This window comes from Cydia strobilella, chromosome 3 (assembly GCF_947568885.1).
Source record: "Cydia strobilella chromosome 3, ilCydStro3.1, whole genome shotgun sequence".
In the NCBI taxonomy this organism is placed as follows: Eukaryota; Metazoa; Arthropoda; class Insecta; order Lepidoptera; family Tortricidae; genus Cydia; species Cydia strobilella.
In genome coordinates, this window is record NC_086043.1 from 21055103 (window position 1) to 21073298 (window position 18196).

The following is an 18196-nucleotide window of genomic DNA, read 5'->3' on the forward strand; positions in this document are numbered from 1 at the left end:
AACTTTCGGTAAATATTTATACTATAAAAAAAAAAATGCGTTGTTATTCGAAATACGAAAGTACTCCAAATTTCAACTCTATGGACATCGGGAAGTGGTTCAATTTTAAGTAACAAGATTTACGCAGTGAAGCTAAATAAAGGTGTGTAAAAAACTAATTCTAAGGCACAACTTTCGGTAAATATTTATACTCACGTTTGATATATATTTAATAGGTTACTCCCGTATTATTAAGTCGAGTAGACGCTCGACATGTTACTCATACTCATACTAATACTCATACTCATACTCATACTCATACTCATACTCATTTAATCATTGTTCGATCCATTTTCGGTGAAGGCCAGTCATTGCTCGTCGAAGAGGATCCTCGAAAATGGATTGAAACGTCAAGATTTTTTTTAAAAAGGTCTACCAACAGCGGGGACAATGATACAAAAAACCGGCCAAGTGCGAGTCGGACTCGCCCACCGAGGGTTCCGTACTTTTTAGTTTTTGTTGTTATAGCGGCAACAGAAATACATCATCTGTGAAAATTTCAACAGGCCTGGTGACAGACAGACAGACAGACAGACGGACAGCGGAGTCTTAGTAATAGGGTCCCGTTTTTACCCTTTGGATACGGAACCCTAAAAAATTTACCTAACTAGGTATGGTGGCTATTCGACTTAATAATACGTGAGTGACCCGTTTAAAATCATTTTAATTTGTTGGAGTCTCAGTGATTAGTAATCAGTGTGTTTATTGCTTTCATAGGTTATACAAGTTGGTACATTTTATTGGTTCAGCTATGAAACCCTGGCACTGCAATATAACTTAAGTCTAACTTAATAACTATGGCTTAAAGCTATCCCTAAATACATTGCTTATAATGACCATTCATCATATTATATACATCTTTTAAACGGTTACAAGTATTTTTAACTTGCGATATCAAAACTACTATACTATATATTTATATAGTACTACATGTTTTGTCACAAAGACATGCAAATATTTAAAATGTCATGTGTATTGCATGCTCAAATTACTCACGCGAGTTTTATAGATAAGTAGTATACATTTGCTCTCATCAGTGACAACCCTAGCGCCGTACGGTCACCGCAGGATTTATCTCCGTCCTTAACTCAACTTGTTACCAAACAGGCATTAGCGCGTTGACACTGAATTCTACACAATTATACATAATTCTACGTAATTCTACAGTTTGCTAGTTCTATCGTCCGGTCAATTGGGATGGGAGCTTTAATCAAAACTTGGACTAACCGTTTTATTAGGGGTTTAGGGTATATACAGTGTATGAGACAGAAAGTATAACATCACAGAGTAGTGGCACAGGGCGGACACGCTATGCATCAAAAATCACTTGCGTTTTTATGTGTGAACGGCACGTCTGTATAGGTACACGCGTCATGCGTCATAGTGTAAGTTGCTTAAAAATAGTACTGAGAGTACGCCAGAAGTCCTCCAGCTTTCTGTCGCGGGGTGAGGTAATTCAAGTCGGGGTGGGGGCAGTACGTGGCCGTTCTGTATGATAATACTATTACTTATTCTGTGTTAGTGGTATACAGAGGATTGTTTCGCTTTGGCATCGTAGGTATTCGGATATATATATCCAAGAATTGGATCAAGAATTACTAAAGCGATCGGCATCTATTATTCCAATTCAAAAGGGAGACATTATATCTAAAACGGGCCTTAACGTTCACTAAGAATGGTGTAAGAAGTAGTTAAGCGGTGTCACTCAGGAATTCGAACCAATTGTGCAGTCTAATGCAACTAGTTGTGACCAATCGCGCGCGTGATGCGAACTCATCAGCCAATCGCGTTATGGCGTTAGACATCGCTGTACTGGCCCCATTCTTATTGCCCGTAAGGCCCGTCTTTAGATATATGTCAATGATTGTACCTAATTAGTCTGGTTTCCCTACATTTTTATTTATCGAAAAGCGAATGTTAATTCTTACGTAAAAAAAAAAAAAAAACATTGTAATGAGCCGCGGGGCGAATACGCACGACTTTCACGCTACAGGCAATTTAAACAGGAAATCATCGAGAACAGATAACCCAAAATTAAAGAATTTATAACTGGATGATGACTGATTGATGTGAATAATTTGATCTGTTACCAAAGTTGTGTATAGATGGCAGCACCAATCTCTCTCGCTATATCGTAATTCCGTAAGGAATTCGTATAGGAGGTGCAAGCGCTGCTTGCCCTCAGAGTTGGTCAAAACAGCCTAGTCTTAGTAAGATGAGTCGAGAAATTGGGACCGGTTCCGTCGTGGCGGGGTGGCCTAGGGGTTCAAGGCGTTAGCCCGGATTGCTAAAGACGCCGGTTCGAATCCGGCCTTCACCACTGGAGGGCTTCGTAACTTTTTCTTCAATAATATGACATCTATTTCGGTTTATAAATAATTTATATGTATAGTGAGACTACTTAAAAAACACAAATCAAAAATATTTAATAAAATAACTTGATTTGTTCCCAATGTTGTGTAATTATATCTGTTGAAAGTAGCAACCCCTTTTATTAGTATGAAAATGAAACAACTATGCTCCCACCGGGAAGGGATCAAAAAGTTAATTTACTTCAAAATAGTTCGGCTCCACCGTTTTAACGAGCGCTTGAAAGTCATTTTCAGTTGTAAACTGTTTGATTATGAACCGTATGACTGCGCAGGAAAGTTTAATTTGACTTGTGAAAGTACGGGGGAAATTTTGTCTACGAGAGATTTTCAAATTGATGCCGCTCAGCAAACGGAGGATAATTTTTGTAAAGTGGTAACGAGTTTAATTACTACATTGTGTACTTTTTGCGGGAATTACTGATTTTAATAAGGCTTAGCTTGACCTCCGCAATCGAAGACCAGGCCCCTGTTTCGTTGTTTTATCACAGAGTTCCTATTACTACCTCGACTCCATCATCAGATCAGCTCGATGCTCCCATAATATTGCATTGTCACCCGATTTACATTTGTATGCAAATTTTCAGCTTAATCGAAAACCGGGAAGTGGGTCAAATTTAACTTGCAAGATTTGTCCCTTACAAACATAGTTACATATTACATACATACTTACTTACATAGGTACATTGCAAGTTAATAAAAAGCTTGCAAAAACAATAAAAGATACTCCCATGACAAATAATAGGCAAATAAGTAGCGGTATACAGTGGCGTCCGATCGGTCCCGCGGGGCGCGGCGAAATTGCACCGATAGCTCTATCACAAAAAACAAGAGCGGCGTCCTTCAGGAATTCGTTTTTTAATCATCTTTATTGGATAAAAGTTTGGGAGACAACTTTTTGTGGCATATTAAACAACGAAACAGATGCTTGCGTGTAGTATGAGAGTTGTTTTATGATTTAGGAGGCAATTACCAGCCTTTCCCTCTGGAACGCATCCAACGAAGAGCGACTCGAATTGTCGACTGCCAGGTTTGGAAAATACAGTCCAAAATTATGTAATGTAAATCGTTAGATTAAAAGTTTCCCTGCTGTTTTCACTTATCTACCGAACCAATCCTGTGATATACACAAAGCGGTATTTAAGTTCGCTGCATACACTGCACACGCCGTTGTGATGTATGGAATTATATGTGAGATGGCACATCAGTTGCTGTACATAAAACTGTCTTCTTTCCTTATTTTAGTATAGTATATAACATTAAAAAGTACCTACACGATAAAAGCGCCTTACAGTGCAACACTTAAATAAGCGACAACAGATAATATAAAACACATTATACACTTTAAACGAACTCCCGCACATCTTAAGGCCATTAAAAAAACGGCAAGCGAGATGTTTTAGTTTAATAGTAGTGTAAAGTGCACTTAGAAAACATTCACATCTGCGCATTTTTGTCAAGTTTGTGTAGATTTTATCACAAAGATTACGAAATTAGACTTTAACGTTATAGTAATAAAACATGTTTTAAAATAAAATGAGTTGAATCTAAACAGTGAGATTGCGTAGGAAGCTTGAAAAAAACTTATTTACATTTAAAGCGATTATGAACTGTATGACTGGGCAAAAAAGTTTAAATTAGGTTGAAGGACGAATAAATTTGCGGGATGTAAAATTTATGGCTTTTATCAAACAGTTCTGAGTAATTTTCGTTTTCCGTTTTGAAGTAATAAGTACTTAAAGTAGTGACAGGACAATAAGAGGGGCCTGCGGCCTTAGCACGGTAGCATTTTTATCGCCTGTCACCATGCCTGTCACGTTCTAACAAGTATGTAAGTGCGAAAGTGACACGCTATAAAAATGGAACTATGCTGCCACCGCTGGTGCGTTGCCTTGCGTTGCGTCACGTTGTTTCGTCGGAGCGTCAACGCTGCGTCGTTTTTCAGTCGCTTAACTTCAAACTGGAGTAAACCCATTCTGTCAGATTATGCTATATTGGTATTAAGAAAAGGTAATAGGGTAGATATTTGCTGAGAGGGTCGAAATGATTTACCCGAGTTTGAAGTTAAGCGACACACGCTTTGCGACGACGCGACGCATTAACTATGTGGCACACACAACCTGATATAAAGTCAATTGGGTAATTGTGGCTGCGGGATTAGTGTGGCTGGTTTTCACATTTGAGGCCTGTTTATACAAATATTGATTAGTGATTATTGCGAGTTCATACGTTTGCTACTTGCGTTTAGTGGCAAATGTATGAACTTGCACTAAAAACTAATCAATGCTTAGTTTTAGACCTAGTTTAAGTAGTAGATAACTTAATTACGTATATGTAGACTTAAGATCTTACTACTGTTTATATAATTTACCTAGACATCTCCTCTCTCTAGCGTTATATTTTAATCTGAATGTTCTTTTCCTTTTGTGCACACATGTTTAGAGTTATGGTCCAGATCTGAACTGTAAAGGGGCCCACTGACTATCAGTTCGCCGGACGATATCGGCCTATCAGTTGTTCGGAACTGTCAAATTTTTGTTCTAACTGACAGGCCGATATCGTCCGGCGGACTGGTAGTCAGTGGCCCCCTTGTCATTATGGAATTTATATAAATGTCTGTATAAATAAAAAATGTGTAGGTAAACTGGCCCGATATAAAGCCCAGTTACATTTACCCCGCAGCCACACTTACCTAGGTAAGGTACCCGTATTGACTTTAAGTAACTTAAATGGATTACATATTAGCTATTTTGATAGCATAGATATTTTGATGACCCCTGCACTGTGAATGTCTGTGTAGGTATCTCATAGATTTCGCGACCCGCAATATTTCGAGCACAATACAAATCTCTTTCATCCGAACAAAATCGTAATAAATCCGATTAAGTTATAAATATGAGCATTGAACTGTCAACTCCGTTACAACGAAACTTATCCAACAGTTAAATTTTCCAGTGAATACACTCGACCGGTAACCCTTCTTCACATCAGCGGAGCGAAAGTGTTCGCGAATATCGAACAAGCTATCTTCTTCTTTATAATCTGTTGTATCTCCTAGTGAGAACTATGGGAAAACGACCGTGCTTCAATAAGTGTAAAGTTGATATTTGAATGAGAGTGGGTGTTAGATAAGTGGTAGTTTCCTAGTTACGGTTGAGTAGTGGATGGTCCGGAAAGCTTTTCTGTTGACGTCACAGAATGGAGGAGAATGTTAGAGAACAATGCTTGAGGTGAGATGTTATCGAGGTTTTGTAAAAAAAAACGCTTGAAATTTAGTGGCGCGGCTGCTGGCGATGGCGATAAGCATGAAAACGTGGGATTTTATTCAGGTCTTATTCTTTGTAATTTGCGCGGGACGTAGTGAAGAGAATTTCACCCGTGGCAAAGACTTATCAATTCATAAAAAAGCGTAAGGCGTAGTGTGGAAGGAACATAAAATAAACAAGCGCCAAAAATCTAGCTTCTACGATGTAACTTTTCAACCGTAAACCGAAGGCGTGGAGGCTACATGGGTCAGTTCGTATATTCCCATCGTCATGCCGACCATATTCAGAAAATGTTTTAAAGTCAACCAGTTTAACCGTATTATATGGACAGATAAAATCTAGCTTCTACTGCAACTTTTCAACAGTAAACCGAAGGTGTGAAGGCTACACGGGTCAGTTTGTGTATTCCCAATATTCCCATCGCATGCCGACCGTATTCACAAATGTTTAAAGCCAACAATTTGTATAAGAGAAGGGTCTTCTCTTATATTGAAAGCCCACTGAGGTGGAAATAAACGGAGATGAGAGGAGACGTGCAGCAATCAACCAATAGCATTTTGGCTGTGATCCAGAAGAGTAGAGAAGAGAATGTGGACTACTCGTACGACCAAGGCTATTGATTTATTCCCACGCATCTCTCATCTCCTCTCATGTCCGCCTCAGTAGATAAGCAGCCTCACTTGATACTTCGGGTTGCTACTGTTACTAGTAGTATTAGTACATACAGTCGCGATTATCGCGGCCTTTTTGCGACTGTTGCTGCAAAAAGTCGCCGCGTGCGACGTCACTAAGTGGGTCAGAGATTAAAGTCCGTAACCGTATTCACGAGAAATCAACTCGCCTATTCTCTCGCATAAATGGGAATACCCGTCGTTTTTGCGACAAAGAGATTAATTCCCTGGCGCGTCGCGACCGAGCGACGACGCAAAAAAGGGATTTTGCTGATTTATATACAACATATCCTGGACAATATGTTGACCGCTGTACAGGCGGGTTTTATAGCGTCATCATGAACATGCTGTCTTTAGGATATTCAGTTGATACTATACGTACTAAGGAAATCAAATTTAAGTAATTAAAGATCCCTTTCGCAAATGCAAATATGCCAAAATATGATTTACAAACAGTTTTGATATAACCACTTATCAAGAAAACTTCCACAAATGAGCCAAATCTCATGACAACTCATACAATAATTGTAACCCGACTAACGTTTTGGTGACGTGGAAATTCCACGTCGTGGATATATAAGTACATAAGTGGATATATAAGTATATAAGTAAATTTTGGAAATCAGCTAAAACAACGTGGCTAAGCGTTGTCAAAAAACAATTACCACATATTGTGCGAGATTGAAATATAGGCTTCTGAGACATTGGGTCGCACCTTACCAGCTGAGCTACGGATTATGGAGCTATAATTATAATGTTATAGAACATCGTGCTGACAACATGATATTATTCCTTACTTCTTACTTCCTGTGGCATTACAACCCTTTTTGGGTCTTGATCTCCTCTACAGTGCTTTTTTTTTTTTTTTTTTTTTTTAAATAGAAATAATAACCTTTATTCTTAAATATTATTAACTAAATCATCATCAGTTTTCCTTGGAAATTAACAAAGGTAACCAAAACAATAAGTATAACTGTAATATGAATCAAAACAATAAGGAATTAGAGAGTATTACAGGTGATTTTGAAAGTGACTTCTTAAAAAACAGCTGCTTTCTAGTTGCTCAAGTCCTTACCCTCCTTCCTCCAATTTGCTTACTTTTCCATTTCTCGAAGATCCTCTTCCACGCACTGATATTGATGATAGTATTGATAGTGTTTTATTATGGTGTCCCAGTCACACAATATTATAACATTTTATTACAGCCAGTGTGCGACCACCATTAAAGGAGATGTCACTGGGAGCCTGCCTAAGGCGTGTAAAACAAGAAAGTACGTACATAAAATATAACAGAAAGTAACAAAACCCACAAGCCACTGTTTTATATTAAGTTAGATACCTAAATTGTTGTTCGTTCTCCAGTTCAAATAAATCTGAATTCAAAGTAATAAGTTCTTAAATGAACTTTCATAAAATTATGCAGTAAAATGACAGCCAGCACCCAACTTTCCGTTCTAATTTGTTTAGACTCCAAAGGATACAACATCTTGGGTTCAACACAGCCAGGGTTGTCAGCGTCTTATCGATCGACGAACAGCGCGCAGCGGTTGCGACCCGATTTTTATCAGCCCTACGTCTCAGGCTTCTGAATCCATACCGATATTTACAAAACCACCTATCTCAACTAATCAATTCTTTGAAAAACAACTCTGTAGGTTTAAGGATAAGGTTGATATTTCAAAGTGAGGTGATGCAATATATGAGGTTCTGTTAGAGATTGGTGTTATCTTCCAGTCCGCAGAGGGATGGAATATAAATTAATTACTTCACACTGTTTCGGGATTCCGTTTTAATACCTACTATTTACTTCCTGTTTCTGTTACAAAAAGAATACAGAATTTCTATCTTTGGTGCGGTGTTCTCATTTCTATATTACAAGCTTTTATTTAACTTATTGCCCAGTTAGTGTGGGTCAAATCTTGGAAACTAAATTTGACCCACTTCCCGATTTTCGATTGACCTGAAATTTTGCATACAATATGTAAATCGGATGTCAATGCAATATTATGATGACATTGGAGCTGATCTGATGATGGAAACAGGAGATAAAACAGCGCAAACTAATTATATTTGGGGTTGTTAGAATGTCTCGATGAGTATTAGTTGCATATGGAAAGAAAACTACAGTCAGCGATAAAAGCCTGTACCAAAAAAAATTGCCTAGAACTTATTACCCCTTACAATTATATATGATACATACATGCTTTCACCTTATTTTATACTTGTTCGAGCTCGTTTCGACTCGTATTTTAATGCCTTTCATAATGCAGCAGTCACATAAACTACTATTACGTACGTGTCCGCCCTGTGGTATTATTATCTGTCACTGTTGGCTTTATCCAAAAGGCCTTTGTCGCATTTTTCATTACTGCCGCCGGGATTAACGGAGCGTATGCCTTAAATATATTCGCTTTAAACGCTTTTGTGTCTGATGTATCCAGTTTAGAAAACAACCCTGCTAGTTAAACTTTTATTTCATATTTAGTATTCCGTAGTATTAATAGACAGCACACACCGTATCTCTTAAATACAAGTTTTCGTATTTTCCAGTCCGACAACCTTATACGTTTTGGTACACCCAAACAGCCGCTAGCGGCCGCTATGAAGCTCAAAAGTGGTCACGTTGTTTCATTTGTAGTCTGGCTCTTTCGCACTCATGAAATGCGCGATGGCTTCCCTTTTCAAAACTTAAGTTATCTTTAAAAACGTAAGCGTGATTAGATCTGAGGAGTTAATGAAGACTTGCAGAGGGCCTAATACAAACCACATTCGACGCCTCTCTGTCACACTTGTAAATTCGTACGTAAGTGTGACAGGGAGGCAACAAGTCGAAGTTGGTTCACAGTAGGCCCTTTGATCATCATCATCATCATTATATCAGCCTTTTATCGCCCACTGCACTCTTCGAGTACGCCACTTATCCCGGTCCTGAGCCAATCTCATCCAGAAGTGACCCGCAGTCTTCCGAATGTCGTCCAAACAACGAGCCAACGGACGCCAGGCAATCCTTTCGTCTGAAAGCGGCCACCATTCCTTTAACATTTTGGCCCACCTGCCATCACTCTGCCTGGCAACATGTCTCACCCAGCTCCATTTAAGTTTGGTAATGGCGTATCTGACGTCTTGCACCTTGGTGCGGCGTCGGATAACATGAGAAAACTGTCAAACGCATATATGTACAGAATAATTAATTGTATCATGTGTAAGATGGATAAGCCCGGTGTCTGGGACAAATCGGTCACTTATCTGGCAGATACGTTGCCTTTGTTTTTACCCTTTGGATAAGGCAAAGATAAATGGTGTCGTCTGGGGCCTGTCGCGCTTCGTCGCATTCCGTCTTGAATACTATTATTTAGATGAGATTGGAGAAAGTGATATTTTATAATAATGTAGGGGTCAAACAACGTCACGACGTCATGACTATATGAAAATTCCTTCCTGTGTCCTGTTAGTAAAGCTAACAGAATAAAGACTTCCAATATCGGACGAATACAAAATACAGGTTTTGTTATCCGATATTGGCTCTCATTACCGATTGAAGCTGAAACTTCCTGCCTCGCACAGCTAAACTGTGAAATGAACTGGCCTGCGGTATTTCCGGACCGATATGACATTCAAACCTTCAAGAAAAGAGCGTATTCCCATCTTAAAGGCCGGCAACGCACTTACAACCCCTCTGGTGTTGCGGGTGTCCATGGGCGGCGGTAATTGCTTACCATCAGGTGATCCGTCTGCTCGTTTGTCTCCTATTTTATAAAAAAAAACAAAACTGGACTTCTTAGGTTCGAATTCACAGAGGTCACATGCGCGTTGTCAGGATTTCTACAGCACCTTTGAATTCGTGTAGATCACCAGAAACTTACTCCACACACGGAAAGGACTTGCCTAATAATAATATGGGCCAATTCAAGTTTTAGTTATAGTTAATTTTTTTTAGCATTAGAAAAAAGGTAAACAATCTTGACGTTTTTTTATTGAAAAATATTGCTACATATATAAATTAATTACAGACCTTATCCTATTGTAAGTACAAAGTTTCAGAGCAATCTAGCAAGTCGTTTTAAAATGAGAGCGTAACTACGTTCGTATGGAGAACCAGAAGAAGCAGTCGCGTACCTGGGAAGGGCGAAATTCTAACTATATAAGTTTTTCTTTTTATAAGTTTTTTTTTTTCAGAGTCCACTGAATCATGTCATCTTTTTTTTCCACGATATAAGCCCAAGAGTAGAACAGCTATATGAGGTTTATGCTGATTGCGACAAGGATAACAGTTGCTCTGTATGTTAATGTCGGCATTTGTTGGGTTGGGACAGCTCGCCAATTTATTCAGAGCCGACTTTGAAAAGGATATTAATGCGATACTTTAATTTAAACGGAAGAAATAGACTGGGACAAGTTTAAATGAGGATTGTGGTTTGAAAAGGCTTACACGATAGTCAGTTAAAGATCCAACTTGAATTAAGAACTAAAATTATAAACAGTTAAAAAACCATGCAGCTTCGCCGAAAAAAAAAATTTGAAACAAGAACAAGATATGTCTCAAGCTCTCAAGTGATATTAAGCGTCATAAGCCTTCAGTAAGTAAGTAAGTAAGTAAGTGTTTTATTTGTAAATATAGGTACAATTACAGTGGTGGTCAGTTTATATAATTATGTACAGTTTCACTATATTTTACCAAACGGCGTACAAAAACATTGAACTTAATACTAGAAACTATAAACTATCATGCTCAACAAGTACGAGTTTGTAATCCTACTTACAGCTATGACAAATCAATAATGAATATCAGGTACATAGTTTATAAGAATTGTAGATGTCAAAATATAAAATATAGATTATTATTATTAATATTAGATGCCTATTAAAAATATAAAAAAAATTGTCGTAATACACATCATTCTAAGTCATCATTTAAATAATCTGCAATGGAATAATAGCATTTATGAATCAATAATGTCATTAGCTTATTTTTTAATTCTAGTATACTTAGTGACTTAAAATTAGTCGGCAACTTATTATATATTTTACTGGCCAAGTAGTACACGCTTTTTCGCAACAATGATGTTTTTGCAGGAATTGTGCAAAGATTGTGTATATGCTTGTTTCTCAGATTTCTATGAGAAATATCAGCATGTTTTTTGAACAAACTTGCATTGTTTTTTACAAACATTATTACTTCAAAAATGATAAGCGAGGGCATCGTCAAAATTTTTAATTCTCTGAAATACGGTACGCAACTGTCGGGTGTTTTGATTCCACACATTGCTCTAATGCACCTCTTTTGTGCCTTAAAAACTAATTCTCTATTTGTGGAATTTCCCCAAAAGATAATACCATACCGCAACTTCTACTAAGAAGTGTATATACTTGGAAAAAATTGACCTATGCCGCCGTGGCCCGGTGGCCGAATGGCACAGGGTTTGATTCCAGCCTGGGGCACTGGAGGCCTTGGTTACTTTTTCTTAGTACCTATATCTATGACATTTATTTTAGTTGATATTATCTTGATCCAAAATATATACTGCGTGTAATTTGATACGATCACTTTCCAACGGTAGTTAGTAAAGGTCGAAATGAATTAACTTTTGTTTTACTAAAAAAACAAAATATATTTTTCCTCATAAAATAATCCAACAGGCAATGTATCAGATGAAGATAGTTTATTATTCAAGTAGGCAGATTACAATGCGCTTATGAACGTCAAATGAAGCTACGCCGGCTCCAACTCTACACCTCTGGGTTAAATCCCTCCTCAATTGGAGGAGTTCAAGACTGTTAAATTGTCCACATTCAAGATGAGACTTGTGACAAGAATTTGATTACTTGGGTCAAATTACAGGGTGTTTCTAACCAAGGGGCTTTAAATTCAGGGCTTGATTCTACTCCCTAATCTGAGCTAGTTTTATATGGTACCAACCCCGAAATCGCAAAAAAAAAAAGTTTTTTTCTATGGAAAAGCCAAATTTTTTTTCGCGTGTTTGGGGTTGGTCCCGTAATAAAAGTAGCTCAGTTTATCGAGTAGAATCGAGCCCTGAATTTAAAGCCCCATGGTCAGAGACATAAATAATAATAATAATAATAAAGCCTTTATTTCCTTAACTTACAAAAAAATATTTACAGTTGTGTTTAGTTTTAAAGAGTATATATATCGCACTTAATAAGCTAAGGCCCCTTTCTGGGTATAGGCCTCCTCCAATAGTCTCCAGACTTTTCGGTCTCCTGCTCTGCTTTTCCAGTTCTTTCCTGCCGTATTTTCTATGTCATCAGCCCACCGTTCTCGGGGGCGCCCTTTACCTCTATAGTTGGCTGGGCCAGACCATGTAGTAACCTTTTTCGTCCATCTATCGTTTGGTGCTCGTGCCACATGTCCGGCCCACATCCATTTCAGATGCAGGGAATGCTGTAGAGCATCTATGACGTTTGTACGTTTTCGGATATCTACACATTTTTGTCTATCGCTGAGTTTGATGTTAAGTATGCTCCTTTCAATCGATTGTTGGCATGTCAGAGACATACTGTAGTGATATTAAATCAAAACTGACCTTTTTATATTCATACCTAATTTGTTATTTGATACGAAAAAGTCATTCTTGACCCAAGATCTTGACAAGCCATTATATTTCTTGAACGACGAAATTCGAGAAGATCTTGTAACAAATAATATTATTAGGTTCAAGACTTATTTTGATTTATGTTTGGCTGAATGAAATAAAATGGATCTTTAAGAAGATAAAGTAAAGTAAAATTGAGTTTATTTTAAAGTGCGCCGAGCGCATAACTACTAATAACCGATAATGAGGCTTTCGCGAGTGCAGCTATACAATCGGTATTGGAACTGGAATCCAGTTACTGGATACATCACCATAGCGCGGCAAGGACTTGACAGATGAGCATCGCCGTAATGGCGTCGCCTAGTGGAGTTTCCCAAGTTATGTCTGTTTTTATTGTATTAAATCCTTTATTTGATGATGATTGGTGTATTACTTTAACACTACCTCGACTGATTTGAATGCCTTTCATTCTTTGGTTAACAATCTACGATAATCACGTATTTATGGCTAGTCATACAGAACCCTAAATATCAGCATTCAATTATCAGGATTGCCAACAAAAGTAGGCCGAGCGACGCATAATTGTAGAGGCAACCCTAGCGGACGAGATAACGTGAGGGAAGTGGGTCGAGTGTTGCACTTTATCAATACAAAAACTAACCGCAGAACGACGTATCTCGATACTAGATGATTCGCCTCATACGGCATTTTTAAGTTAATTAAGTCTAACAGGTTGTAAAAAATGTATCTGTATCTACGTAATATGTATCAGTTTATGCCTTACAACTTTTTGCTTATTAGCAAAGACAAGTAAATATTTAAGACGAACAACCTATACTATGCCGCGTTCCTCGTGTGCCATTTTACTATCTTTCCATTTTAGTTTTGAATGTTTGGAATCTGTCTACTTCTAAACGTAAAATCCTGCGCTGTCATATGTACAAAATAAAATATATAATTAAATAAGCACTATAAAGGCATGTTATGTATATTTTTATGTAACGGCCCGATCTAGTTACAGGGATTTTAAACGGCTTTAATTCTACTTTTGTGGTCGACTGCGGACATTCAAGTTTAAATTTGACGTTTTGAAATTACAAATTGTAGTAGCGTGGAACAGTTTCCACACCCAAATAATTAAAATGTATACATATTTTTTTAATGACATTTACAACACTAGGTAACTTTATTTTAGCACTAGAATCTAAAATCTCTCTCTAAAAGAGTCGTAAAAGCGACTAAAAAGACTATCTCATACGTGTTAGTAGAAGGAATTCTATTAAAAACGATTTATATCATTCAAAGCTAAATATATTCGGGACATGGACATTAACATCACACAATTGAATGAAAATGAAATAAGAGGATAAAGGATATGATACTATTAAAAGATTTATATCGTTCAAAGCTAAATATATTAAGAGCTGAATAATTGTGAACAAAGCGAAAATGTTACAGTCGTCAATATACCACGGTTCGTTGAAATTAAATATATTTGAGGGGAAGAAAAACTCATAATAATATAACAAATATATGGCATATCGAATTCCAGGAAAGATCTGCTATTTTACACTAAGCAGCTTAGTGTGAAATACTTTTATTAAAAGTATTAAATTTTCTTTGATATTTTATTCTATCTAACTCACATTACAACTTGAAGGTGAGAAAAATGATAACAGTTATTAGAACACTCATTCAATGTGATTGAAAGTTTTAGAGAATATTTATCAAATATCAATCAATCAGAATACCACATTCAATAATGCGAAATCTCTTCTAATAAAATAATATTTTACATTCAACGTAATGGATAAATTTGGCAATAAAACGTAAATAAAAATTGCGATCGAAACCGGTCGAGTAATAAACGAGGTCTTGAGGGAGCCGTACAGAGGGATTGAGGTTTTAATACGCGATGAGATTTTATTGTATTTCATATCATTGTGGTTCAGGTATTTTAGCTATTTTTCGATATTTTTATCACATTTGATTTCAGAGCTTAAGAGGATCATTCCACGCAAGCGTACATAAAGTAATTCTGTTGATTTGAATTTGAAACATGACTGATTGAGTCGTTTTTTAAGTTTGAATAAAAAAATTCATTTTAGTTTTATTTATTTAATCGCATGGCAACATACATAGGTACAGTAGAGATAGAAACAGTTTAGGTACTAAGTAATGAATTGTCTCCAATATTTTCTCTTCGATTACATTTTAGTCTGTATTACTGTCGTTAACAATGTTGTGATCTTTACGAAGCTTTAGATTACATGGATAACGGAAAGCATTGAAATGTGAATACATGGTTTGGTAAATACAGTATTTATTTGTGAAAATATCTAAAATTGTAAATGTGATAAAAATATGATATTTTTACATTATCAGTTGTTACTAATTCACCTCAGTGTGTTACTTTTTCACAATTTTATAATTTGGAGTGGCACAAGGCTCTATTTTGGTTCAATCATACTTTCATTAAACTAACCAATAGTTTTCAGCTTTCCATAATAATCCACATTCGTATGTCAATAATCTTCAAATGTAAGTAAAATAGTTCCCGTTCCGCATGTGACAGGCATGACAAATGCATCCGTGTGTCAAATCGGCTAAGCTCCCATTACGGACGTCAATATCAATTTATTGTACACCACGTCACGTACCGGCTAATGGTTATTGCGCCATTTTATTTTACCTTGTGATGTTTCTGGGAGTGACATAATTTTACCTGAATTCGTGTGGAAATGTGAAAGTATAGATGAAATGAGAGCTCGTATTTGCAAAAAATATGAATACAAAAGTAATGACAATGTGTCATGGAATGGAGTAGAACGTTAACATTAAAGCACTTTTCCAGAATATCTAGATATCATGATATATTATGAAGTGTCAAAATCACTTTAGCATACATCAGGCCTATTAGGATTATACGCACTAAAGAACATCATTATTTTTCTATACTTCTGCATATCTATTCTCATTCTATTAGTTAAAAAAAAAACACTTTTCTGGACTGAGATTAAAGTCGTACAAATTTTGGTTATTTTCAAGAGTTAAAATACACAATCCCACTTATCTTTATAGTCTATCAATTCGTAATCCTTAAAAAAATCACCCATTTATTTGTATTGAATCAGTGAAATATCAGTGCTGTGATAATACCTATTCCGTACATTTTAAATATACACAAATCTGCAAAACGGCAAGTTTTAGTAGAGAAATAAACACTCGGCTTGATATTACCAAACATCAATACAGGCCAATAAACATTAAGTATTCACTAATCATCAAATACCCAACCATGTTCAACCAACGACAGTCAATATACTAGACACCAATCAATCGTCAATCAATCTAACCTTGCAGCTTAAATGTCCAATCATCGCACAAAAGGATTCCCATTACTCAACATAATCACTACGTTATATCTGCCATCCGATTTCAATCCTTATTCCTTACCCGTATGTCCTCGAAAAGTCCAAAATACTGCTGAATCGCTTACCTGAAATGAAAAAAAAAAAGAATCTGTAGTTAGGTCAGGCAACGAATGCTCAAAAAATGTTATAGAGTGAAATGCTTGGAGCACAATTTTTAACTTCGTAACTTTGTTTGGACTAGTTAGGTGAACATATCAAAAGATATATTATTGGCCGGTACGGTATATCTCTATTTGGAGAAGTATTCCAGGTTGGCAGATACTTTTGGCGCGTTGTTTCATCCACTACTATTGATGCTCAGTGTAGCTATGTGTGCATGGCCATTTAAAAAAATCCAGTCACAATACACCCCAGGCCAAAAGTATGGAAACAACGTTGTTTTCTTTAATATCTCATGTTGTTTAACATCCTAAAATATTGTCAAAAAGCTAAAAAAATAAAGTAGGAAAAAGTTACATAATTATACCTACTCTTTATTTACATGACAAAATGTTGAATTGGCAGCTATCACAGCCAGAGTAATTTACTTTTAAAATGTTCTATTATTATTTTTACCAAATCGTCAATGAGTAGTATAAATAAATAAATAAAATAAATAAATAAAATAAAAAGCTTTTATTTCAGGCATTTACCCATATTGCGTACAAAAATTAAATACTACTTAAGAACTAATTGACACTGTAAAGGGGTGCCAGTCATGTTAAAAATAAGTCTAAATCTAGTTCAGTCATTTTCTGTTCTGATCCATGTGAACAGAAATCCAGCGCTTAAACACCGGACTCCTTATATCGTCAGAAACAGCCACAAGTATTTTGTTGTCGGAACAGCGCAATCTCCTCCAGAACGAGGCAACGCGGGATCTAATTATCGCGAAAAAGTCGGGGACCCCCGCGTCCGCGAACATGCCCGATGCGCTGCAGCACCGCGGCAGCCGCATAAGAGCTCGGAACACGTCATTGTACTGAACTCTTATTCTGCTCATTGCCTTCTGCGTGTATAAAATCCATCGCTTTAAAGATCACAATTTTCTATTGAAATACAAGCTTGTTTCCATACTTTTGGCCTGGTGTGTATGTCCATGCAATTTTGCAGCTCGCTGTATCTTGTTTTATTTCAAATTTGGCATGTCCCCCTCAAACGAAATTACTCCTGAACTCTTGAACAAAAGTTGTACAATCCCAATGTTTGTCGGTTGGTTGTCTCACAAACAGAGATAACTCGATTTCTCGAAGCTAGCAAACAGCGCGCATTATGTCTTCTAAGATTTACTTTTCCAACAATATTAGAATTCTACGTTGGAAAATGTAAATGTATGACAATGTAAGATAGTAAGGTTTGTTAAAATTTGTTTGTAAAATGCTGTGCGATTTCGGTGCACAGTGTTTATTGTAATGATGATGATTATTATTGGGGCGTTGTGGGTCTTTGAGTGTCACGTCGACCAAACAGTGATCTATTGTGACAGCCCTTTAATAATATATGAGGCCCTATAATGATGATGATGATTGAATAGATAAATTAGGGTGAATACGTCAACTAAGATTTAACGACTCAGTTTATTTACAACTAATAGAGAAATGTTATTGTTGACTTATGATATAGTTAATCGAGTGATCATACATTTTTGGACTGACCGAGAATAGCGTGCACAGCGAGCTTCAAAATTGGATGGACAGATTTCATAATTATCAGTGTCAAAAGTGACATTTCTGCAACCAGATAACGTCATTTTGACAATGAAAAATCGGTATCGTACCGCTGTGACTTCTTATAAGCATTGTTAGAATTAGTGAAGTAGATCCTTTAATATTGACGAAGGAGTCCAAATATCTCGGGATTTTGTGAGACACTCACCAAAGATTTAAA

General features: G+C 36.7%; 1 protein-coding gene, 1 long non-coding RNA gene and 1 other non-coding gene across 3 annotated transcripts in view; 2 read left to right on the top strand and 1 right to left on the bottom strand.

Moving 5' to 3' along the window:
* LOC134756100 (zwei Ig domain protein zig-8-like) overlaps nt 1-18196 on the bottom strand; it is a 660767-nt gene that overhangs the window by 140835 nt on the left and 501736 nt on the right. The gene's annotated exons all lie outside the window — the stretch shown is intronic.
* Nucleotides 1-18196, top strand: part of LOC134756113 (uncharacterized) — a 73358-nt gene that overhangs the window by 11185 nt on the left and 43977 nt on the right. The gene's annotated exons all lie outside the window — the stretch shown is intronic.
* On the top strand, nt 2287-2359 carry Trnas-gga (transfer RNA serine (anticodon GGA)). Its single transcript has one exon. It is a non-coding gene; the product is annotated as a tRNA-Ser (tRNA).